This window comes from Rana temporaria, chromosome 1, assembly GCF_905171775.1.
Source record: "Rana temporaria chromosome 1, aRanTem1.1, whole genome shotgun sequence".
Lineage (NCBI taxonomy): Eukaryota > Metazoa > Chordata > Amphibia > Anura > Ranidae > Rana > Rana temporaria.
The window spans coordinates 560,856,466-560,881,082 of record NC_053489.1 but is presented as its reverse complement, the minus strand read 5'-3'; the positions used below and the strand labels follow the sequence as shown (position 1 = coordinate 560,881,082).

Below are 24,617 nucleotides of genomic sequence, written 5' to 3'. Positions count from 1 at the left end.
CATTTGTCAATAGAATTTAATGAGATGTCTTTGGAGGGTAGAATTGTTTTTCGTTTTTATGTCTCTGCCTCTTGTTGGTTGGGTATCTACAGCTTAAAAGGTAATTCAAGAGGTTCATGCGTGATGGTGAAGCTGTCCCAGCATCCTGTATCGTGGCCGATCGCAAGGATCTGATGGCACAAGAGAAAGTAGGAATGGCAGGGGCGGCTAGAAGGCACCAACCCCGACCAGGTCTGGGCATGGTTTCCTGCATATACACGGTGGGGGGCTTGAGCTTATGATACGATTGAACAATTCACACCTATTGAGGATGGAATGTTTCATGTGACTGTTGAAGCTACAAGGAAGTTCTCGCGGTCCAAGGGCGATTTCTGGGAATTCACAAGTAAAGATTGTTATACCTGGATCGGGGATACTGGGAATTGGAGTTCAGGCCCATATGGATAATGTTTGGGTCCCTGCAAGGCAGAGCCAGAGCTGTAGCTAAGTGAAGGTTGGAAGTCCTTTGAAGGGTCTGGGAATCTTTGGGGATTTAATTTTTATTTTACAGCGGATCGTGGTTGATGGAAATGGCAATATATATACTCATGTGGTTTTTATTTCTATTCTTTCTATGTCGTGATGAGGCGCTCCTGTTGCCTGATTGGACGCGTGACCAGAGCCGGAGCAGATAACCACATTTTCCTTGATGAAGACGCCCCGAAGCCGGACCCATTTACAAGACACAGAGGACCCCAGACCGATCTGCGATTACTACAGCTCACCAAGTTGTGCCCTCCTTATAAGTCATGTCTCCTGAAGAACAGAGTCTACATGTCAAGTCGTGTTTTCCTTTTTATGGACTATAAGGACTGATTCCTTTCTCGGTGTAAGAAGACTATCAAGATTGGAAGGACAAGTGGGAGCAATAAGACAAAAAGGGAGGACTGTGGTGGAAATTTGAAGATGTATTTAATATGTATTGTCATAATGGCACCCAGTCTTAGTACTGCCACAACCCGCTCTAAATAGAACTGACTGGGGCAGTCTGAGGCTGGTTGAATCTCGTCTGGTAGTAGAAAATGTCTTGAGGTTGGAGTGTGATGTTTGCGGCGTGGGTGTATGTCCGCTAACGAGGGGCCCTCTGTGCATTTAGCACCGACGATCGTTGAGGAGGGCATGCGCTCACTCCGCGAGCACACTAGTGGTTATGGACAGATGTGTGCTCTTATCTGGGCCTTGTCTGATCAGCAGGGCTTGCGATTCGTGGCGTACGCCTGTAGATAGCTTCCTTTCCACCTTAATAAGGGTATAATCTGGATATGCATTATTCTATGGAATGGCGCAGATTAGGATTCTATCAGGCGATTAATATGAGAGCTTATGATCGGTTAGAGGCAGGGGGGGGCACTCCCTGCCACGCCCATAAGCCTTTAGCAGCATTGTATGTACTTCTATGCATTGTATTGTATCCATTGTATTATATTCTATTCATGTATTCTTTGGGACTTCCTGTTAGAAGGAACGTCCTTATATGGTGTTAGCTGTGTCAGTGGAACATCATGTGTTAACCACTCCCATGAGGGAGGTGTTTAATGGGTGCAGTGAGCACTTCCTGTTTTGGGTAAATAAAGGGGGCTTGGCTGAGCCTTTGGGCAGTCATGCTGGCAGAATGATATGAGAACAGGTTGGTGATGGTGTCTCTTTGTATGAATGGCAGAGAATGATGGTGAGTGAATCTATTTAGCTTAAATAAGCATTATTTCATTAAGACTGGATGCTGTGCTTTATAGCACAGGGCAAAATGGCGCTGTGCTCTGCGTACGGCCTATTTTGCCACCACAGTATGCCTCAGGTGATCCCTGGAAACTCATCCCTTCAGGGAAGTCTTTCCTGCCATTACCTAATAGCTGAGCTTTTCCTTTCTGGAGGAAATCATCAACGGTACAAATACTGCTACTTAACATGAGCTTCGGTTCCCACCTAAATATCAAAAGATCTAGCAGCACTAAGGCATATGCCCAAGCAGGTAGATTTCAATCTTAAACTGTATCTGGACCAGATCTTGAGCTCATCCCTATTATTTAGTAGCGACCAATATTTGGATGTGTTTATTTGCTACGACTTGGATAGTTCCTCAGGCAAGGTCCTCTGACAACGTCCTCTGACAACATCCTCAGAGAGGGCTCTGTGGCGCAATGGATAGCGCATTGGACTTCTAGCTGGTGTAGTAATTCAAAGGTTGTGGGTTCGAGTCCCACCAGAGTCGGTTTTGTATAGTCCTTGTTCATAGTGATGCTGCTCTAATGCTATAAAGTAATGGATTCCATTCATAAGGGAGCTGTAGTGAAGAAGATTTGCCGTAAAAAGTTAATGATAGCGCATAGTGGTCCAGGCTTCTCTTGAGCGTTGATATCAGCAAAATTGGAGGTACCCCGTGGAATTCAGAGCAAAGAGAGGGATTGGTAAGCTAACCTGCATTCTATTGTTCCCTTCCCTCATGCCAGGTGCAGGCACTAATTCTTTACTGTGTCCTCTTTTGTCAGCCCCACAACCATTTACTGTCCACATCTTGCTACCTTCACCTCAATAAGAATTCCAAAGAATGCCCCATCTTAACCAATGACACCACCAAACGTCCACTTCACTCTCTTGATATCTCTCGCCTTGACTATTGCAACTCCCTACTCTTTTCTCTCCTTCCAAGAACTCCTGTTTGCTAGCTCCCTCAACACTTCCTCCCATGCTGGCCTCTGGGATTTCCCCAGGGGCTCTCCCATCCTCTCAAATTCCCTACTCCAATCTATATGGCTATTTCCCACTATGTATGCCTCAGGTGATCTCTGGAAACTCATCTCTTCAGGGAAGTCTTTCCTGCCATTACCTAATAGCTGAGCTTTTCCTTTCTCCAGCAACTCATCAACGGTACAAATACTGCTACTTAACATGAGCTTCGGTTCCCACCTAAAGATCAAAAGATCTAGCACTAAGGCACATGCCCAAGCAGGTAGATTTCAATCTTAAACTGTATCTGGACCAGATCTTGAGCTCATCCCTATTATTTAGTAGTGACCAGTATTCGGATGTGTTTATTTTCTACGACTTGGATAGTTCCTCAGGCGAGGTCCTCTGACAACATCCTCAGAGAGGGCTCTGTGGCGCAATGGATAGCGCATTGGACTTCTAGCTGGTGTAGTAATTCAAAGGTTGTGGGTTCGAGTCCCACCAGCGTCGGTTTTATATAGTCCTTGTTCATAGTGATGCTGCTCTAATGCTATGAAGTAATGGATTCCATTGTTAAGGGAACTGTAGTGAAGAGGATTTGCCGTAAAAAGTTAATGATAGCGCATAGTGGTTCATGCTTCTCTTGAGCGTTGATATCAGCAAAATTGGAGGTACCCCGTTGAATTCAGAACAATGAGAGGGATAGGTAAGCTAACCTGCATTCTATTGTTCCCTTCCCTCATTCCAGGTTTAGGCACTAATTTTTTACTGTGTCCTCTTTTGTCAGCCCCACAACCATTTACTGTCCACATCTTGCTACCTTCACCTCAATAAGAATTCCAAAGAATGCCCCATCTTAACCAATGACACCACCAAACGTCCACTTCACTCTCTTGATATCTCTCGCCTTGACTATTGCAACTCCCTACTCTTTTCTCTCCTTCAAAGAACTCCTGTTTGCTAGCTCCCTCAACACTTCCTCCCATGCTGGCCTCTGGGATTTCCCCAGGGGCTCTCCCATCCTCTCAAATTCCCTACTCCAATCTATATGGCTATTTCCCACTATGTATGCCTCAGGTGATCTCTGGAAACTCATCTCTTCAGGGAAGTCTTTCCTGCCATTACCTAATAGCTGAGCTTTTCCTTTCTCCAGCAACTCATCAACGGTACAAATACTGCTACTTAACATGAGCTTCGGTTCCCACCTAAAGATCAAAAGATCTAGCACTAAGGCACATGCCCAAGCAGGTAGATTTCAATCTTAAACTGTATCTGGACCAGATCTTGAGCTCATCCCTATTATTTAGTAGCGACCAGTATTCGGATGTGTTTATTTGCTACGACTTGGATAGTTCCTCAGGCAAGGTCCTCTGACAACATCTTCAGAGAGGGCTCTGTGGCGCAATGGATAGCGCATTGGACTTCTAGCTGGTGTAGTAATTCAAAGGTTGTGGGTTCAAGTCCCACCAGCGTCGGTTTTATATAGTCCTTGTTCATAGTGATGCTGCTCTAATGCTATAAAGTAATAAATTCCATTGTTAAGGGAGCTGTAGTGAAGAGGATTTGCCGTAAAAAGTTAATGATAGCGCATAGTGGTTCAGGCTTCTCTTGAGCGTTGATATCAGCAAAATTGGAGGTACCCCGTGGAATTCAGAGCAAAGAGAGGGATTGGTAAGCTAACCTGCATTCTATTGTTCCCTTCCCTCATGCCAGGTGCAGGCACTAATTCTTTACTGTGTCCTCTTTTGTCAGCCCCACAACCATTTACTGTCCACATCTTGCTACCTTCACCTCAATAAGAATTCCAAAGAATGCCCCATCTTAACCAATGACACCACCAAACGTCCACTTCACTCTCTTGATATCTCTCGCCTTGACTATTGCAACTCCCTACTCTTTTCTCTCCTTCAAAGAACTCCTGTTTGCTAGCTCCCTCAACACTTCCTCCCATGCTGGCCTCTGGGATTTCCCCAGGGGCTCTCCCATCCTCTCAAATTCCCTACTCCAATCTATATGGCTATTTCCCACTATGTATGCCTCAGGTGATCTCTGGAAACTCATCTCTTCAGGGAAGTCTTTCCTGCCATTACCTAATAGCTGAGCTTTTCCTTTCTCCAGCAACTCATCAACGGTACAAATACTGCTACTTAACATGAGCTTCGGTTCCCACCTAAAGATCAAAAGATCTAGCACTAAGGCACATGCCCAAGCAGGTAGATTTCAATCTTAAACTGTATCTGGACCAGATCTTGAGCTCATCCCTATTATTTAGTAGCGACCAGTATTCGGATGTGTTTATTTGCTACGACTTGGATAGTTCCTCAGGCAAGGTCCTCTGACAACATCCTCAGAGAGGGCTCTGTGGCGCAATGGGTAGCGCATTGGACTTCTAGCTGGTGTAGTAATTCAAAGGTTGTGGGTTCGAGTCCCACCAGAGTCGGTTTTATATAGTCCTTGTTCATAGTGATGCTGCTCTAATGCTATAAAGTAATAAATTTCATTGTTAAGGGAGCTGTAGTGAAGAGGATTTGCCGTAAAAAGTTAATGATAGCGCATAGTGGTTCAGGCTTCTCTTGAGCGTTGATATCAGCAAAATTGGAGGTACCCCGTGGAATTCAGAGCAAAGAGAGGGATTGGTAAGCTAACCTGCATTCTATTGTTCCCTTCCCTCATGCCAGGTGCAGGCACTAATTCTTTACTGTGTCCTCTTTTGTCAGCCCCACAACCATTTACTGTCCACATCTTGCTACCTTCACCTCAATAAGAATTCCAAAGAATGCCCCATCTTAACCAATGACACCACCAAACGTCCACTTCACTCTCTTGATATCTCTCGCCTTGACTATTGCAACTCCCTACTCTTTTCTCTCCTTCCAAGAACTCCTGTTTGCTAGCTCCCTCAACACTTCCTCCCATGCTGGCCTCTGGGATTTCCCCAGGGGCTCTCCCATCCTCTCAAATTCCCTACTCCAATCTATATGGCTATTTCCCACTATGTATGCCTCAGGTGATCTCTGGAAACTCATCTCTTCAGGGAAGTCTTTCCTGCCATTACCTAATAGCTGAGCTTTTCCTTTCTCCAGCAACTCATCAACGGTACAAATACTGCTACTTAACATGAGCTTCGGTTCCCACCTAAAGATCAAAAGATCTAGCACTAAGGCACATGCCCAAGCAGGTAGATTTCAATCTTAAACTGTATCTGGACCAGATCTTGAGCTCATCCCTATTATTTAGTAGCGACCAGTATTCGGATGTGTTTATTTGCTACGACTTGGATAGTTCCTCAGGCAAGGTCCTCTGACAACATCCTCAGAGAGGGCTCTGTGGCGCAATGGATAGAGCATTGGACTTCTAGCTGGTGTAGTAATTCAAAGGTTGTGGGTTCGAGTCCATTAATCATTAACTATCATTAACTTTTTACGGCAAATCCTCTTCACTACAGCTCCCTTATGAATGTAATCCATTACTTTATAGCATTAGAGCAGCATCACTATGAACAAGGACTATATAAAACCGACTCTGGTGGGACTCGAACCCACAACCTTTGAATTACTACACCAGCTAGAAGTCCAATGCGCTATCCATTGTGCCAGATCACCTGAGGCATACATAGTGGGAAATAGCCATATAGATTGGAGTAGGGAATTTGAGAGGATGGGAGAGCCCCTGGGGAAATCCCAGAGGCCAGCATGGGAGGAAGTGTTGAGGGAGCTAGCAAACAGGAGTTCTTGGAAGGAGAGAAAAGAGTAGGGAGTTGCAATAGTCAAGGCGAGAGATATCAAGAGAGTGAAGTGGACGTTTGGTGGTGTCATTGGTTAAGATGGGGCATTCTTTGGAATTCTTATTGAGGTGAAGGTAGCAAGATGTGGACAGTAAATGGTTGTGGGGCTGACAAAAGAGGACACAGTAAAAAATTAGTGCCTAAACCTGGAATGAGGGAAGGGAACAATAGAATGCAGGTTAGCTTACCTATCCCTCTCATTGTTCTGAATTCAACGGGTTACCTCCAATTTTGCTGATATCAACGCTCAAGAGAAGCCTGAACCACTATGCGCTATCATTAACTTTTTACGGCAAATCCTCTTCACTACAGTTCCCTTAACAATGGAATTTATTACTTTATAGCATTAGAGCAGCATCACTATGAACAAGGACTATATAAAACCGACTCTGGTGGGACTCGAACCCACAACCTTTGAATTACTACACCAGCTAGAAGTCCAATGCGCTATCCATTGCGCCACAGAGCCCTCTCTGAGGATGTTGTCAGAGGACCTTGCCTGAGGAACTATCCAAGTCGTAGCAAATAAACACATCCGAATACTGGTCGCTACTAAATAATAGGGATGAGCTCAAGATCTGGTCCAGATACAGTTTAAGATTGAAATCTACCTGCTTGGGCATGTGCCTTAGTGCTAGATCTTTTGATCTTTAGGTGGGAACCGAAGCTCATGTTAAGTAGCAGTATTTGTACCGTTGATGAGTTGCTGGAGAAAGGAAAAGCTCAGCTATTAGGTAATGGCAGGAAAGACTTCCCTGAAGAGATGAGTTTCCAGAGATCACCTGAGGCATACATAGTGGGAAATAGCCATATAGATTGGAGTAGGGAATTTGAGAGGATGGGAGAGCCCCTGGGGAAATCCCAGAGGCCAGCATGGGAGGAAGTGTTGAGGGAGCTAGCAAACAGGAGTTCTTGGAAGGAGAGAAAAGAGTAGGGAGTTGCAATAGTCAAGGCGAGAGATATCAAGAGAGTGAAGTGGACGTTTGGTGGTGTCATTGGTTAAGATGGGGCATTCTTTGGAATTCTTATTGAGGTGAAGGTAGCAAGATGTGGACAGTAAATGGTTGTGGGGCTGACAAAAGAGGACACAGTAAAAAATTAGTGCCTAAACCTGGAATGAGGGAAGGGAACAATAGAATGCAGGTTAGCTTACCTATCCCTCTCATTGTTCTGAATTCAACGGGGTACCTCCAATTTTGCTGATATCAACGCTCAAGAGAAGCCTGGACCACTATGCGCTATCATTAACTTTTTACGGCAAATCCTCTTCACTACAGCTCCCTTATGAATGGAATCCATTACTTTATAGCATTAGAGCAGCATCACTATGAACAAGAACTATATAAAACCGACTCTGGTGGGACTCGAACCCACAACCTTTGAATTACTACACCAGCTAGAAGTCCAATGCGCTATCCATTGCGCCACAGAGCCCTCTCTGAGGATGTTGTCAGAGGACCTTGCCTGAGGAACTATCCAAGTCGTAGCAAATAAACACATCCGAATACTGGTCGCTACTAAATAATAGGGATGAGCTCAAGATCTGGTCCAGATACAGTTTAAGATTGAAATCTACCTGCTTGGGCATGTGCCTTAGTGCTAGATCTTTTGATCTTTAGGTGGGAACCGAAGCTCATGTTAAGTAGCAGTATTTGTACCGTTGATGAGTTGCTGGAGAAAGGAAAAGCTCAGCTATTAGGTAATGGCAGGAAAGACTTCCCTGAAGAGATGAGTTTCCAGAGATCACCTGAGGCATACATAGTGGGAAATAGCCATATAGATTGGAGTAGGGAATTTGAGAGGATGGGAGAGCCCCTGGGGAAATCCCAGAGGCCAGCATGGGAGGAAGTGTTGAGGGAGCTAGCAAACAGGAGTTCTTGGAAGGAGAGAAAAGAGTAGGGAGTTGCAATAGTCAAGGCGAGAGATATCAAGAGAGTGAAGTGGACGTTTGGTGGTGTCATTGGTTAAGATGGGGCATTCTTTGGAATTCTTATTGAGGTGAAGGTAGCAAGATGTGGACAGTAAATGGTTGTGGGGCTGACAAAAGAGGACACAGTAAAAAATTAGTGCCTAAACCTGGAATGAGGGAAGGGAACAATAGAATGCAGGTTAGCTTACCTATCCCTCTCATTGTTCTGAATTCAACGGGTTACCTCCAATTTTGCTGATATCAACGCTCAAGAGAAGCCTGAACCACTATGCGCTATCATTAACTTTTTACGGCAAATCCTCTTCACTACAGCTCCCTTATGAATGCAATCTATTACTTTATAGCATTAGAGCAGCATCACTATGAACAAGGACTATATAAAACCGACTCTGGTGGGACTCGAACCCACAACCTTTGAATTACTACACCAGCTAGAAGTCCAATGCACTATCCATTGCGCCACAGAGCCCTCTCTGAGGATGTTGTCAGAGGACCTTGCCTGAGGAACTATCCAAGTCGTAGCAAATAAACACATCCGAATACTGGTCGCTACTAAATAATAGGGATGAGCTCAAGATCTGGTCCAGATACAGTTTAAGATTGAAATCTACCTGCTTGGGCATGTGCCTTAGTGCTAGATCTTTTGATCTTTAGGTGGGAACCGAAGCTCATGTTAAGTAGCAGTATTTGTACCGTTGATGAGTTGCTGGAGAAAGGAAAAGCTCAGCTATTAGGTAATGGCAGGAAAGACTTCCCTGAAGAGATGAGTTTCCAGAGATCACCTGAGGCATACATAGTGGGAAATAGCCATATAGATTGGAGTAGGGAATTTGAGAGGATGGGAGAGCCCCTGGGGAAATCCCAGAGGCCAGCATGGGAGGAAGTGTTGAGGGAGCTAGCAAACAGGAGTTCTTGGAAGGAGAGAAAAGAGTAGGGAGTTGCAATAGTCAAGGCGAGAGATATCAAGAGAGTGAAGTGGACGTTTGGTGGTGTCATTGGTTAAGATGGGGCATTCTTTGGAATTCTTATTGAGGTGAAGGTAGCAAGATGTGGACAGTAAATGGTTGTGGGGCTGACAAAAGAGGACACAGTAAAAAATTAGTGCCTAAACCTGGAATGAGGGAAGGGAACAATAGAATGCAGGTTAGCTTACCTATCCCTCTCATTGTTCTGAATTCAACGGGTTACCTCCAATTTTGCTGATATCAACGCTCAAGAGAAGCCTGAACCACTATGCGCTATCATTAACTTTTTACGGCAAATCCTCTTCACTACAGCTCCCTTAACAATGAAATTTATTACTTTATAGCATTAGAGCAGCATCACTATGAACAAGGACTATATAAAACCGACTCTGGTGGGACTCGAACCCACAACCTTTGAATTACTACACCAGCTAGAAGTCCAATGCGCTATCCATTGCGCCACAGAGCCCTCTCTGAGGATGTTGTCAGAGGACCTTGCCTGAGGAACTATCCAAGTCGTAGCAAATCAACACATCCGAATACTGGTCGCTACTAAATAATAGGGATGAGCTCAAGATCTGGTCCAGATACAGTTTAAGATTGAAATCTACCTGCTTGGGCATGTGCCTTAGTGCTAGATCTTTTGATCTTTAGGTGGGAACCGAAGCTCATGTTAAGTAGCAGTATTTGTACCGTTGATGAGTTGCTGGAGAAAGGAAAAGCTCAGCTATTAGGTAATGGCAGGAAAGACTTCTCTGAAGAGATGAGTTTCCAGAGATCACCTGAGGCATACATAGTGGGAAATAGCCATATAGATTGGAGTAGGGAATTTGAGAGGATGGGAGAGCCCCTGGGGAAATTCCAGAGGCCAGCATGGGAGGAAGTGTTGAGGGAGCTAGCAAACAGGAGTTCTTGGAAGGAGAGAAAAGAGTAGGGAGTTGCAATAGTCAAGGCGAGAGATATCAAGAGAGTGAAGTGGACGTTTGGTGGTGTCATTGGTTAAGATGGGGCATTCTTTGGAATTCTTATTGAGGTGAAGGTAGCAAGATGTGGACAGTAAATGGTTGTGGGGCTGACAAAAGAGGACACAGTAAAAAATTAGTGCCTAAACCTGGAATGAGGGAAGGGAACAATAGAATGCAGGTTAGCTTACCTATCCCTCTCATTGTTCTGAATTCAACGGGGTACCTCCAATTTTGCTGATATCAACGCTCAAGAGAAGCCTGAACCACTATGCGCTATCATTAACTTTTTACGGCAAATCCTCTTCACTACAGCTCCCTTATGAATGGAATCCATTACTTTATAGCATTAGAGCAGCATCACTATGAACAAGAACTATATAAAACCGACTCTGGTGGGACTCGAACCCACAACCTTTGAATTACTACACCAGCTAGAAGTCCAATGCGCTATCCATTGCGCCACAGAGCCCTCTCTGAGGATGCTGTCAGAGGACCTTGCCTGAGGAACTATCCAAGTCATAGCAAATAAACACATCCGAATACTGGTCGCTACTAAATAATAGGGATGAGCTCAAGATCTGGTCCAGATACAGTTTAAGATTGAAATCTACCTGCTTGGGCATGTGCCTTAGTGCTAGATCTTTTGATCTTTAGGTGGGAACCGAAGCTCATGTTAAGTAGCAGTATTTGTACCGTTGATGAGTTGCTGGAGAAAGGAAAAGCTCAGCTATTAGGTAATGGCAGGAAAGACTTCCCTGAAGAGATGAGTTTCCAGAGATCACCTGAGGCATACATAGTGGGAAATAGCCATATAGATTGGAGTAGGGAATTTGAGAGGATGGGAGAGCCCCTGGGGAAATCCCAGAGGCCAGCATGGGAGGAAGTGTTGAGGGAGCTAGCAAACAGGAGTTCTTGGAAGGAGAGAAAAGAGTAGGGAGTTGCAATAGTCAAGGCGAGAGATATCAAGAGAGTGAAGTGGACGTTTGGTGGTGTCATTGGTTAAGATGGGGCATTCTTTGGAATTCTTATTGAGGTGAAGGTAGCAAGATGTGGACAGTAAATGGTTGTGGGGCTGACAAAAGAGGACACAGTAAAAAATTAGTGCCTAAACCTGGAATGAGGGAAGGGAACAATAGAATGCAGGTTAGCTTACCTATCCCTCTCATTGTTCTGAATTCAAGGGGGTACCTCCAATTTTGCTGATATCAACGCTCAAGAGAAGCCTGAACCACTATGCGCTATCATTAACTTTTTACGGCAAATCCTCTTCACTACAGCTCCCTTATGAATGGAATCCATTACTTTATAGCATTAGAGCAGCATCACTATGAACAAGGACTATATAAAAACGACTCTGGTGGGACTCGAACCCACAACCTTTGAATTACGACACCAGCTAGAAGTCCAATGCGCTATCCATTGCGCCACAGAGCCCTCTCTGAGGATGTTGTCAGAGGACCTTGCCTGAGGAACTATCCAAGTCGTAGCAAATAAACACATCCGAATACCGGTCGCTACTAAATAATAGGGATGAGCTCAAGATCTGGTCCAGATACAGTTTAAGATTGAAATCTACCTGCTTGGGCATGTGCCTTAGTGCTAGATCTTTTGATCTTTAGGTGGGAACCGAAGCTCATGTTAAGTAGCAGTATTTGTACCGTTGATGAGTTGCTGGAGAATGGAAAAGCTCAGCTATTAGGTAATGGCAGGAAAGACTTCCCTGAAGAGATGAGTTTCCAGAGATCACCTGAGGCATACATAGTGGGAAATAGCCATATAGATTGGAGTAGGGAATTTGAGAGGATGGGAGAGCCCCTGGGGAAATCCCAGAGGCCAGCATGGGAGGAAGTGTTGAGGGAGCTAGCAAACAGGAGTTCTTGGAAGGAGAGAAAAGAGTAGGGAGTTGCAATAGTCAAGGCGAGAGATATCAAGAGAGTGAAGTGGACGTTTGGTGGTGTCATTGGTTAAGATGGGGCATTCTTTGGAATTCTTATTGAGGTGAAGGTAGCAAGATGTGGACAGTAAATGGTTGTGGGGCTGACAAAAGAGGACACAGTAAAAAATTAGTGCCTAAACCTGGAATGAGGGAAGGGAACAATAGAATGCAGGTTAGCTTACCTATCCCTCTCATTGTTCTGAATTCAACGGGGTACCTCCAATTTTGCTGATATCAACGCTCAAGAGAAGCCTGAACCACTATGCGCTATCATTAACTTTTTACGGCAAATCCTCTTCACTACAGCTCCCTTATGAATGGAATCCATTACTTTATAGCAGGGATAAGCAATTAGCGGACCTCCAGCTGTTGCAAAACTACAAGTCCCATCATGCCTCTGGGTTCATGCTTGTGGCTGTCAGAGTCTTGCTATGCCTCATGGGAATTGTAGTTCTGCAACATCTGGAGGTCCGCTAATTGCATATCCCTGCTTTATAGCATTAGTGCAGCATCACTATGAACAAGGACTATATAAAACCGACTCTGGTGGGACTCGAACCCACAACCTTTGAATTACTACACCAGCTAGAAGTCCAATGCGCTATCCATTGCGCCACAGAGCCCTCTCTGAGGATGTTGTCAGAGGACCTTGCCTGAGGAACTATCCAAGTCGTAGCAAATAAACACATCCGAATACTGGTCGCTACTAAATAATAGGGATGAGCTCAAGATCTGGTCCAGATACAGTTTAAGATTGAAATCTACCTGCTTGGGCATGTGCCTTAGTGCTAGATCTTTTGATCTTTAGGTGGGAACCGAAGCTCATGTTAAGTAGCAGTATTTGTACCGTTGATGAGTTGCTGGAGAAAGGAAAAGCTCAGCTATTAGGTAATGGCAGGAAAGACTTCCCTGAAGAGATGAGTTTCCAGAGATCACCTGAGGCATACATAGTGGGAAATAGCCATATAGATTGGAGTAGGGAATTTGAGAGGATGGGAGAGCCCCTGGGGAAATCCCAGAGGCCAGCATGGGAGGAAGTGTTGAGGGAGCTAGCAAACAGGAGTTCTTGGAAGGAGAGAAAAGAGTAGGGAGTTGCAATAGTCAAGGCGAGAGATATCAAGAGAGTGAAGTGGACGTTTGGTGGTGTCATTGGTTAAGATGGGGCATTCTTTGGAATTCTTATTGAGGTGAAGGTAGCAAGATGTGGACAGTAAATGGTTGTGGGGCTGACAAAAGAGGACACAGTAAAAAATTAGTGCCTAAACCTGGAATGAGGGAAGGGAACAATAGAATGCAGGTTAGCTTACCTATCCCTCTCATTGTTCTGAATTCAACGGGGTACCTCCAATTTTGCTGATATCAACGCTCAAGAGAAGCCTGAACCACTATGCGCTATCATTAACTTTTTACGGCAAATCCTCTTCACTACAGCTCCCTTATGAATGGAATCCATTACTTTATAGCATTAGAGCAGCATCACTATGAACAAGGACTATATAAAACCGACTCTGGTGGGACTCGAACCCACAACCTTTGAATTACTACACCAGCTAGAAGTCCAATGCGCTATCCATTGCGCCACAGAGGCCCTCTCTGAGGATGTTGTCAGAGGACCTTGCCTGAGGAACTATCCAAGTCGTAGCAAATAAACACATCCGAATACTGGTCGCTACTAAATAATAGGGATGAGCTCAAGATCTGGTCCAGATACAGTTTAAGATTGAAATCTACCTGCTTGGGCATGTGCCTTAGTGCTAGATCTTTTGATCTTTAGGTGGGAACCGAAGCTCATGTTAAGTAGCAGTATTTGTACCGTTGATGAGTTGCTGGAGAAAGGAAAAGCTCAGCTATTAGGTAATGGCAGGAAAGACTTCCCTGAAGAGATGAGTTTCCAGAGATCACCTGAGGCATACATAGTGGGAAATAGCCATATAGATTGGAGTAGGGAATTTGAGAGGATGGGAGAGCCCCTGGGGAAATCCCAGAGGCCAGCATGGGAGGAAGTGTTGAGGGAGCTAGCAAACAGGAGTTCTTGGAAGGAGAGAAAAGAGTAGGGAGTTGCAATAGTCAAGGCGAGAGATATCAAGAGAGTGAAGTGGACGTTTGGTGGTGTCATTGGTTAAGATGGGGCATTCTTTGGAATTCTTATTGAGGTGAAGGTAGCAAGATGTGGACAGTAAATGGTTGTGGGGCTGACAAAAGAGGACACAGTAAAAAATTAGTGCCTAAACCTGGAATGAGGGAAGGGAACAATAGAATGCAGGTTAGCTTACCTATCCCTCTCATTGTTCTGAATTCAACGGGGTACCTCCAATTTTGCTGATATCAACGCTCAAGAGAAGCCTGAACCACTATGCGCTATCATTAACTTTTTACGGCAAATCCTCTTCACTACAGCTCCCTTATGAATGGAATCCATTACTTTATAGCATTAGAGCAGCATCACTATGAACAAGAACTATATAAAACCGACTCTGGTGGGACTCGAACCCACAACCTTTGAATTACTACACCAGCTAGAAGTCCAATGCGCTATCCATTGCGCCACAGAGCCCTCTCTGAGGATGTTGTCAGAGGACCTTGCCTGAGGAACTATCCAAGTCGTAGCAAATAAACACATCCGAATACTGGTCGCTACTAAATAATAGGGATGAGCTCAAGATCTGGTCCAGATACAGTTTAAGATTGAAATCTACCTGCTTGGGCATGTGCCTTAGTGCTAGATCTTTTGATCTTTAGGTGGGAACCGAAGCTCATGTTAAGTAGCAGTATTTGTACCGTTGATGAGTTGCTGGAGAAAGGAAAAGCTCAGCTATTAGGTAATGGCAGGAAAGACTTCCCTGAAGAGATGAGTTTCCAGAGATCACCTGAGGCATACATAGTGGGAAATAGCCATATAGATTGGAGTAGGGAATTTGAGAGGATGGGAGAGCCCCTGGGGAAATCCCAGAGGCCAGCATGGGAGGAAGTGTTGAGGGAGCTAGCAAACAGGAGTTCTTGGAAGGAGAGAAAAGAGTAGGGAGTTGCAATAGTCAAGGCGAGAGATATCAAGAGAGTGAAGTGGACGTTTGGTGGTGTCATTGGTTAAGATGGGGCATTCTTTGGAATTCTTATTGAGGTGAAGGTAGCAAGATGTGGACAGTAAATGGTTGTGGGGCTGACAAAAGAGGACACAGTAAAAAATTAGTGCCTAAACCTGGAATGAGGGAAGGGAACAATAGAATGCAGGTTAGCTTACCTATCCCTCTCATTGTTCTGAATTCAAAGGGGTACCTCCAATTTTGCTGATATCAACGCTCAAGAGAAGCCTGAACCACTATGCGCTATCATTAACTTTTTACGGCAAATCCTCTTCACTACAGCTCCCTTATGAATGGAATCCATTACTTTATAGCATTAGAGCAGCATCACTATGAACAAGAACTATATAAAACCGACTCTGGTGGGACTCGAACCCACAACCTTTGAATTACTACACCAGCTAGAAGTCCAATGCACTATCCATTGCGCCACAGAGCCCTCTCTGAGGATGTTGTCAGAGGACCTTGCCTGAGGAACTATCCAAGTCGTAGCAAATAAACACATCCGAATACTGGTCGCTACTAAATAATAGGGATGAGCTCAAGATCTGGTCCAGATACAGTTTAAGATTGAAATCTACCTGCTTGGGCATGTGCCTTAGTGCTAGATCTTTTGATCTTTAGGTGGGAACCGAAGCTCATGTTAAGTAGCAGTATTTGTACCGTTGATGAGTTGCTGGAGAAAGGAAAAGCTCAGCTATTAGGTAATGGCAGGAAAGACTTCCCTGAAGAGATGAGTTTCCAGAGATCACCTGAGGCATACATAGTGGGAAATAGCCATATAGATTGGAGTAGGGAATTTGAGAGGATGGGAGAGCCCCTGGGGAAATCCCAGAGGCCAGCATGGGAGGAAGTGTTGAGGGAGCTAGCAAACAGGAGTTCTTGGAAGGAGAGAAAAGAGTAGGGAGTTGCAATAGTCAAGGCGAGAGATATCAAGAGAGTGAAGTGGACGTTTGGTGGGGTCATTGGTTAAGATGGGGCATTCTTTGGAATTCTTATTGAGGTGAAGGTAGCAAGATGTGGACAGTAAATGGTTGTGGGGCTGACAAAAGAGGACACAGTAAAAAATTAGTGCCTAAACCTGGAATGAGGGAAGGGAACAATAGAATGCAGGTTAGCTTACCTATCCCTCTCATTGTTCTGAATTCAACGGGTTACCTCCAATTTTGCTGATATCAACGCTCAAGAGAAGCCTGAACCACTATGCGCTATCATTAACTTTTTACGGCAAATCCTCTTCACTACAGCTCCCTTATGAATGGAATCCATTACTTTATAGCATTAGAGCAGCATCACTATGAACAAGGACTATATAAAACCGACTCTGGTGGGACTCGAACCCACAACCTTTGAATTACTACACCAGCTAGAAGTCCAATGCGCTATCCATTGCGCCACAGAGCCCTCTCTGAGGATGTTGTCAGAGGACCTTGCCTGAGGAACTATCCAAGTCGTAGCAAATAAACACATCCGAATACTGGTCGCTACTAAATAATAGGGATGAGCTCAAGATCTGGTCCAGATACAGTTTAAGATTGAAATCTACCTGCTTGGGCATGTGCCTTAGTGCTAGATCTTTTGATCTTTAGGTGGGAACCGAAGCTCATGTTAAGTAGCAGTATTTGTACCGTTGATGAGTTGCTGGAGAAAGGAAAAGCTCAGCTATTAGGTAATGGCAGGAAAGACTTCCCTGAAGAGATGAGTTTCCAGAGATCACCTGAGGCATACATAGTGGGAAATAGCCATATAGATTGGAGTAGGGAATTTGAGAGGATGGGAGAGCCCCTGGGGAAATCCCAGAGGCCAGCATGGGAGGAAGTGTTGAGGGAGCTAGCAAACAGGAGTTCTTGGAAGGAGAGAAAAGAGTAGGGAGTTGCAATAGTCAAGGCGAGAGATATCAAGAGAGTGAAGTGGACGTTTGGTGGTGTCATTGGTTAAGATGGGGCATTCTTTGGAATTCTTATTGAGGTGAAGGTAGCAAGATGTGGACAGTAAATGGTTGTGGGGCTGACAAAAGAGGACACAGTAAAAAATTAGTGCCTAAACCTGGAATGAGGGAAGGGAACAATAGAATGCAGGTTAGCTTACCTATCCCTCTCATTGTTCTGAATTCAACGGGGTACCTCCAATTTTGCTGATATCAACGCTCAAGAGAAGCCTGAACCACTATGCGCTATCATTAACTTTTTACGGCAAATCCTCTTCACTACAGCTCCTTATGAATGGAATCCATTACTTTATAGCATTAGAGCAGCATCACTATGAACAAGGACTATATAAAACCGACTCTGGTGGGACTCGAACCCACAACCTTTGAATTACTACACCAGCTAGAAGTCCAATGCGCTATCCATTGCGCCACAGAGCCCTCTCTGAGGATGTTGTCAGAGGACCTTGCCTGAGGAACTATCCAAGTCGTAGCAAATAAACACATCCGAATACTGGTCGCTACTAAATAATAGGGATGAGCTCAAGATCTGGTCCAGATACAGTTTAAGATTGAAATCTACCTGCTTGGGCATGTGCCTTAGTGCTAGATCTTTTGATCTTTAGGTGGGAACCGAAGCTCATGTTAAGTAGCAGTATTTGTACCGTTGATGAGTTGCTGGAGAAAGGAAAAGCTCAGCTATTAGGTAATGGCAGGAAAGACTTCCCTGAAGAGATGAGTTTCCAGAGATCACCTGAGGCATACATAGTGGGAAATAGCCATATAGATTGTGAAGGGGTTAAGTACTATCACGATCGGTCCCCATTGTTCCTCATAACACAGACAGCGCCGGAAATCACTTCTGAACCCAGAAATTGCACACTGAGACGAGTTCAGGGAAATGATCTAATGGTATATCTTTATTCATGGCTTTTATAATATTCTACAAGTAATAAGATAACAGAAGAAATTAACCTGGTCATACATCAGGTGGAAGTACTAATATGGTCTTAGCATCTTATGGTACAACAACAAGTTTATCAGCAGACATGTTCTCATAACAATACATTGAAATGCGTCTTTAACACAGAACTCTGTCTGTATACGCCAAAACATAAGATAAGCGTTAAAGGTCGAATAACAAGCTATGTTCTATAAACAAATGGTTACTTAGAACAGGCTAAAACAGAGAGAGAGAATAATAATGTCTTGACGAGATGAATATAAGATGGATACTTATTCCTAAGATGGAGTCACAGTGGCTCACATCCTTTCAATCGTCTCTTTGATTCATGAAATGAATCATAAATATACATGGTGACCCATCTTATATACACATATGGGGTGATACACCTGTAGTGCCCCCTTACTTTCAGTATGGGCACTACGCTAAATTAGTGGGAAAAGGGGAGAGCTTATTCAGCTCTCATTCACAATTTGCTAAATTTTGGGCCGCTGTCATCTCAGAACTGTCCTGTAGGTCAGTCTGCGTTCCAGGGGTGTGTTACCACTCCCGGGCGGCAGTTGGTGCTAGAGGGGTTCTGGCGGACTCACCTTCCCCAGCAGCCAGAGGAGTGGTTCCTCTCACAAGGTATGCTGGAGGAGGTCATATCCGGGGCAGCAGCCTTGGCTTGAGGCCTTCTTCTTCCGCGGGGTTCGAGTTCCAGGTACGGTCCCCACATTCAGGGTGTGCGTATCCCTGGACCTCGCCGCTGTGGCCTACCCAGCCAAAGTTGCGCATCATGCAGAGCTCCATCCGGACATAAAGAGGGGTCCCAGTGACTAGCTGGGGCCTGAACCTCTCCAAAGAGGATCCTAAGCTGAGAGCTGCACGGTGGGGGATCGGCTTCTGCGGGGTAGCGCTGCACACCTAGTAATACAGAGAATTACAACTTATACATGATTTTTAATAACCACAAGTCCCAAGTCCCGCCACACCTCTGAAGGGGAGCGATGACTCGCAGTCCAAGGACCGCGGCTATGGGACGCTCTACTCACAGATATTTGGATGGACGTAAACCATCGGGCCTTCAGAAAAAACCTAAGATACATCTACTGTGAAACACGGCTAGACGATGATATTTGATACAGCGTCTCGAGGTGTTTCAGTATACATTCAAAGCGCTGTACAAGTCACTCATTTGGAGTGTCTTTAGAAACTCACTTGAACACATTTATAAGCTTCCAGATACATTGCATAAGGCACTAGATCCTTGGGGGGCGCGAGGCCCCCTTTCCATTTATACAATTATGGCCCTGAGATTAAGAGTCTCATGCTCTACCGACTGAGCTTATACAACATTAAAAACATAAGTAAAGTATTACTGCAAAGATTAGGATCACTATTTCTATATGAGCACGATATCCTTAAACTAGGAGAAAAATACCACCAACTCCAGACCCATCCGCCCAAATCTTCAAATCTCTCTCTGTGGCATGTGTCTGGAGATTTAATAACTATCTAGCAGTGCCACTGTACCCATAGTACTAGTACTGGCATTTGGGTATGTGCTGGCTGCTCTAATAGCTGATTTTGCACTGTACAATGTACTCTAAAAAAAACAGAAAAAACTACAAAAAGAACCCTTGTGTATATCAGGAAAAAACAGTGAAAGTCATAAATGACCTGGTACAAATGTCCCGCTGAGCAATGTATATATAGTCATGCTGTGACACTACCTTACCCTGTTCTCCTGCTCAATCCCAAAAAGGCATTATCAGTCCTAGCCTTTGGAATAACTCTGTATCTGCCCAAACTTTGAGCAGACAGGTGTTGACAATTTAGGTAATATTTATAGTTGGTCCGCCCAGGGTAAATGATGTTCCCATCCCCTACCACCATCGCTCAGGAGGTACACCTGGGACCTGAAACACTTCTGGAAAAGGAACTCCTCAGGGCAAAGCTTTCCACCACGTTCTTTTTGGTGAGGACACCTGCCATAATCCTACAATTGCCCCCTGCATTACAAACATAACGAGGAGGCCAAATCTGGGTGCTACAACCACAGTACTATTCAGATACCTCCACTCGGGCACCCGGATATATTTCTGATACTTCCGGAAGAGAGGTTCAGCCCCTGGTGACACCTTTGGTAGCAGGTAAAACAAGAAGTGATATATTATAAAACCAACTGTGGTGAATTTTACCCTTTTAGACTATGTCCATTCACCAGGGCAGCCATAACTGCTTGTGACTAAAGACACATTCCGTGTGTCAGGCTTCAGGGTTGTGGAGGGGCCAGCCTAGTGGGGGTTGTGGCAGCATCAGGGGTGACGTGGAGGGGCCAGAGAAGCTGACAGACATAAGAGATATTCTGAAGATGCCCCCTGCGGACCACTTGTTCTTCTCGTCCTGGGGTCCTTTAAAAGTCGTTATTTTTCCCAGCTATACTGGGCCAGAACTAGGTGGAATCTGTGAGTTTGCACAGAACCATCAAGTGTCCAGGGCTGTTATGCAGCATCCTTAGCCGCCTGGCATGGCTACTGAAAGCTGGGCCCGGTCTGTTCCCACCGTAGAGGCTAGGGGCTAGAGGCTAGGGCCTGCGCTTCCACATGTGAGCCTCAAAAGCTAGGATGGCTACCTCAGCAAGAACCTAAAGCTGAAAACAGCCAATCAATCTAACTTATTGCTTGATTGATTTACCTGCCAAAGTAAAACAACTTCTGGCCCTTTTGGTGAGACCAAAAGAACCCCTCTCTCTCTCTGTATACAAACATATCCACTGACCTCAAGTAAAGGATCCAATGACTCTGAATACAGAGTGTCCTTCTGGGTGTAAACTCCACCCGTCCTTACAACCGGCCTCCAACGAGTAACTACATACTGTAGCAGGGCTGATCTATGTGTAGGTGTGTCTCTCAGGTGGGCTTGCAAATGTGGTCTGGAGCATAATTGCATAGACCCCAAAGGTACATAACCCGGAGGATATTATCCACCAGGTTAGTCATCAGCCGTGAAGGATACATTTCCAGAAGATTCCCACAAGGGAATATGTCCTCGTCCACCAGGACGCTAAAACACATTTGCTGAACCCATCACTATGATGTGAAATGGTATATGGCAGTGGTATGGCACATCAGATAAGACTGGTGCTCCAAGTACTATTAAACTATTAATTTCCCTCAAGTCCTGCAGCTACAGGGTTTATAGAGGTGTTCTGTTCTGGGATATTCAGTTATCCCCTTTTTTTTTTTTTTTTTTTTATTATTATGCCACAGAACAGGGCTATGTACAGCATCACTACATTTACTCAGCTAATACACAGATTTAAACTCAATAAGCATTTAAAATGTTATGCTCCTCAACGGCTGTGCTTACAAAAACCTTCGTGATTTTCGGCCAAATGCCAAATGACAATATTTTGCACAGAGATACCCTGATATGTGGCTGTTAATGTGCAAAAATCAGTTTTTCAAAATAAACCCCTAGTCAAGAAAAAAATACCTTGCTGGACAGATATACAATCAGTTCCTTCTGCCTCATTTCCTTGTCCCCTATCTCATTTATGTGTCCTGTTTCTGTCAGGAATGGTAGAGGGGGGCAAGGGAAAAAGAGGGGGGGGGACTCTATATCCCTGGCCTCTTGTGATAGCTTGTCTACCTCCTTTCTATGTTGGGTGATAATTTCACAATAATCCGGGATCTCAACGGATGTATTATGAACCCAAGTGCAACACTCATAGCCCCTAGTGACATTACCTAGGCCCGTGAGTGCAGCACTTATGCTTTTAACGGCCAGGAATTCTAATTGCTCCTGATTGCTCTAGTTTCTATATTTAATTTGGAAATATCATCAGGATTTTCCTTCAGTACATCATCAATAATACTCATGTAATCATTGTGCCTCTTCATTCAACCTATTTCCCAATTTGTACTAGAAGGGAACCAGACCCAGGCCATATTATTAATACATTTTGAGAGGATACCTGGGGTACAAACTAGTTTTAAGAAGGTGTCCTCTCTTTCTATCACCTAATATCCCTCTCTACTGGGACCATGGCCGCTGACTAACACCATCACTGGGATTCTAAAATAAGGATAATATAGATAATATCCTTGCAACAGATGTATGTATAATCAAAGGTTTAAAGGCAACCTTTGAAAAATTCTCCTTAGCTCATAAGAGAGACCGGAGAATGTCATACCTCACAACAATTGGCCTACTATAGAGGTGGGTTGGCGCCTAGGAATAAAGGGTCTGGGGTACAGAAGAAGGAGCTATACCGCGATGCTACTGGAAGTGCAGCATGTTGGCAAGTCATAGACTTCTTGTGGAACTACCTAACTTAAAGCACAAACCTTTAAATCTATCAATGGCCTGGGTTGTCTACTCAAAGCATTGCTGTTTAACCACTAACATGTATGTTGGTCTGAGATTGTTCATAAAAGTTTGGATCATCAGACTGTGCCATCTAACACACCCTCCCCTGTCTTTTGTCTACAGGCGACTGAAATGTCAGTAACGTGGAGTTAAGTTCAGGGGTGTGATAGAAAGAGGTGCTGTGGGAGAAGTTTAAGATAACTTGTGAAGGTGTCTGTCATTGAGAAGTTAAGGGCAGTGTGTTGACAGGCTTGGACCCCTCTTGTGGAGTTCCCTAACTTAAAACACCAATCTGGTGCATGACTCCTACCTGTGATCTGGAAAATAAGAGTATTATCAGAGTATTTCCTAGTAACACTTGTAAGGTGTACGTGGGGTGTACCTTTTAAGAGAGGAGTGAAATTCAAAGGTACGGCTATCAGGGGAATTCTACTGGACCCAGGGTGCAGCTTTCTTGTGACATCAGTAAGACAAACAAGTGGGGTACCATTTTAGAGGAGTAGCCTTAAAAAAAGGAATTTTAGTGGTACCCCTGGATTTTACTACCTATCCAACATTTGTAATATGATTTCCTACCATAAGCATATTTAAACTTAAACTTTAAAAATAACATTTTGTCGGTAAAACCTTCACCGATTTTCTGTCTTCATTCTAGCATGGCTTTCAGCATGGCTAGAGTTAGTTCTTTACCCACAGATGTCTTTCATGACACCTAAATCTTCTGGGTGATATATACAGTTAGTTATAATCCACGTTGGGGGAACACTGGAAGCATGGTCACCCCCAAGAGTGTCCAAGGTTTCTCAGGACCTGGAGCAGAAAACAAAGTCTTTTTGCTGTATTCGCTTTTCGAGGATTTATAACACCTGCTTCACCTCCTGTCTAAAACTCTATTAACATTTGCTTCACCTCTTATGTCCGCAACTGAAGCTTTTAGCTGTGTCTTGCCTTGCTTCGCACAATCCACTTTGACCCTTTTTTTTCGACTGGCATGGATCCAGGCTTGGCAATTCTCCAACAAACAAAGGTTAGGATTTCACCACTAGGATGGCTGTCCGGATCACCGGGACTTCTAGTGGTAGGAGGTCCAAAGGGATGTGTTGGTTTCTGTGAACAGAAAGAAGAGATGTGCGAGCAACATTTCCTTCAACTTGGACTCAATTATCCTTGACATTTTTCCCTCCCTTATCCGATCAAGATCTTCTAAGATTAGGGGTGTCCTGGCCCTTCCCATAAGAATCTCAAATGGAAACTACCCTGTGGCTTTACCAGGACATTCTGAGAACTACTAGCAACATTTTATTACATTTATGGAATATTTGCAATGGACACCCTTACCCAGGAATGATTTCCTGCGTGAGTATATCTCTTGTGGATTCGAATGTTTCCACTCATCCACGATGATTAAAATGTATTCTTGCTCTGTCCCTTTCTTTGGCATGTGGGTAAAAATGATTCCAAAGAAAGGAGATTTAGAAGCAAAAACCAAAAGAATTCTGTATGGGAGAATACTGGCTAAATAGCATCCACCTGGATATCAGCTAAACAATGTGTTCATCCGGGCAATAGAGTGAAGAAACAAATGCTCAGCAAGAAATGGAACATTACTTTGAAAAGTGTGCCATCTCAAAAATGGAATGCAAGGTTTACAAAAAACGAGTGCTCCCGTCTGAGCCTGCGTGGGTTTTGAACCGACGCTTTTCCATACTAAACATCGGTTTTGGACCGAAGGAAAACAGACCGATAGCCTATACACACGAACACATCCATGATGACTGCTGCTGGTATGTGAGTGAAATTCATTCATAGACGAATGAAAGGTGTAGTACGGGATACAGGGGAGGTGTCCATATTTCACCCTGTGTGGTATGTTTGGATTATTCCCGATATATGTGATGTACTGTGACACATATAAATATATATTTAACGAGCAGGTTTGCGATATAGCCAACCTCTATGACCTACCCCATGGTAGGTGCATGCGGGGATGCATGGACCAGCTGCGGG

General features: G+C 44.4%; 15 non-coding genes across 15 annotated transcripts; 3 read left to right on the top strand and 12 right to left on the bottom strand.

The window, feature by feature from the left end:
- The first annotated feature begins 2,163 nt into the window (after positions 1-2,163).
- Positions 2,164-2,248, top strand: TRNAR-UCU. The gene is given in 2 exon segments: positions 2,164-2,200; positions 2,213-2,248. It is a non-coding gene; the product is annotated as a tRNA-Arg (tRNA).
- An 880-nt stretch (positions 2,249-3,128) lies between these two features.
- Positions 3,129-3,213, top strand: TRNAR-UCU. The gene is given in 2 exon segments: positions 3,129-3,165; positions 3,178-3,213. It is a non-coding gene; the product is annotated as a tRNA-Arg (tRNA).
- Positions 3,214-5,058: 1,845 nt separating this feature from the next.
- Positions 5,059-5,143, top strand: TRNAR-UCU. The gene is given in 2 exon segments: positions 5,059-5,095; positions 5,108-5,143. It is a non-coding gene; the product is annotated as a tRNA-Arg (tRNA).
- Positions 5,144-6,871: 1,728 nt separating this feature from the next.
- On the bottom strand, positions 6,872-6,956 carry TRNAR-UCU. The gene is given in 2 exon segments: positions 6,872-6,907; positions 6,920-6,956. It is a non-coding gene; the product is annotated as a tRNA-Arg (tRNA).
- An 880-nt stretch (positions 6,957-7,836) lies between these two features.
- TRNAR-UCU lies at positions 7,837-7,921 on the bottom strand. The gene is given in 2 exon segments: positions 7,837-7,872; positions 7,885-7,921. It is a non-coding gene; the product is annotated as a tRNA-Arg (tRNA).
- An 880-nt stretch (positions 7,922-8,801) lies between these two features.
- TRNAR-UCU lies at positions 8,802-8,886 on the bottom strand. Its single transcript is given in 2 exon segments — positions 8,802-8,837; positions 8,850-8,886. It is a non-coding gene; the product is annotated as a tRNA-Arg (tRNA).
- An 880-nt stretch (positions 8,887-9,766) lies between these two features.
- TRNAR-UCU lies at positions 9,767-9,851 on the bottom strand. Its single transcript is given in 2 exon segments — positions 9,767-9,802; positions 9,815-9,851. It is a non-coding gene; the product is annotated as a tRNA-Arg (tRNA).
- Positions 9,852-10,731: 880 nt separating this feature from the next.
- Positions 10,732-10,816, bottom strand: TRNAR-UCU. The gene is given in 2 exon segments: positions 10,732-10,767; positions 10,780-10,816. It is a non-coding gene; the product is annotated as a tRNA-Arg (tRNA).
- Positions 10,817-11,696: 880 nt separating this feature from the next.
- On the bottom strand, positions 11,697-11,781 carry TRNAR-UCU. The gene is given in 2 exon segments: positions 11,697-11,732; positions 11,745-11,781. It is a non-coding gene; the product is annotated as a tRNA-Arg (tRNA).
- A 1,040-nt stretch (positions 11,782-12,821) lies between these two features.
- TRNAR-UCU lies at positions 12,822-12,906 on the bottom strand. Its single transcript is given in 2 exon segments — positions 12,822-12,857; positions 12,870-12,906. It is a non-coding gene; the product is annotated as a tRNA-Arg (tRNA).
- Positions 12,907-13,786: 880 nt separating this feature from the next.
- TRNAR-UCU lies at positions 13,787-13,872 on the bottom strand. The gene is given in 2 exon segments: positions 13,787-13,822; positions 13,835-13,872. It is a non-coding gene; the product is annotated as a tRNA-Arg (tRNA).
- Positions 13,873-14,752: 880 nt separating this feature from the next.
- On the bottom strand, positions 14,753-14,837 carry TRNAR-UCU. The gene is given in 2 exon segments: positions 14,753-14,788; positions 14,801-14,837. It is a non-coding gene; the product is annotated as a tRNA-Arg (tRNA).
- An 880-nt stretch (positions 14,838-15,717) lies between these two features.
- TRNAR-UCU lies at positions 15,718-15,802 on the bottom strand. Its single transcript is given in 2 exon segments — positions 15,718-15,753; positions 15,766-15,802. It is a non-coding gene; the product is annotated as a tRNA-Arg (tRNA).
- Positions 15,803-16,682: 880 nt separating this feature from the next.
- On the bottom strand, positions 16,683-16,767 carry TRNAR-UCU. The gene is given in 2 exon segments: positions 16,683-16,718; positions 16,731-16,767. It is a non-coding gene; the product is annotated as a tRNA-Arg (tRNA).
- Positions 16,768-17,646: 879 nt separating this feature from the next.
- TRNAR-UCU lies at positions 17,647-17,731 on the bottom strand. Its single transcript is given in 2 exon segments — positions 17,647-17,682; positions 17,695-17,731. It is a non-coding gene; the product is annotated as a tRNA-Arg (tRNA).
- Between the last annotated feature and the right edge of the window lie 6,886 nt (positions 17,732-24,617).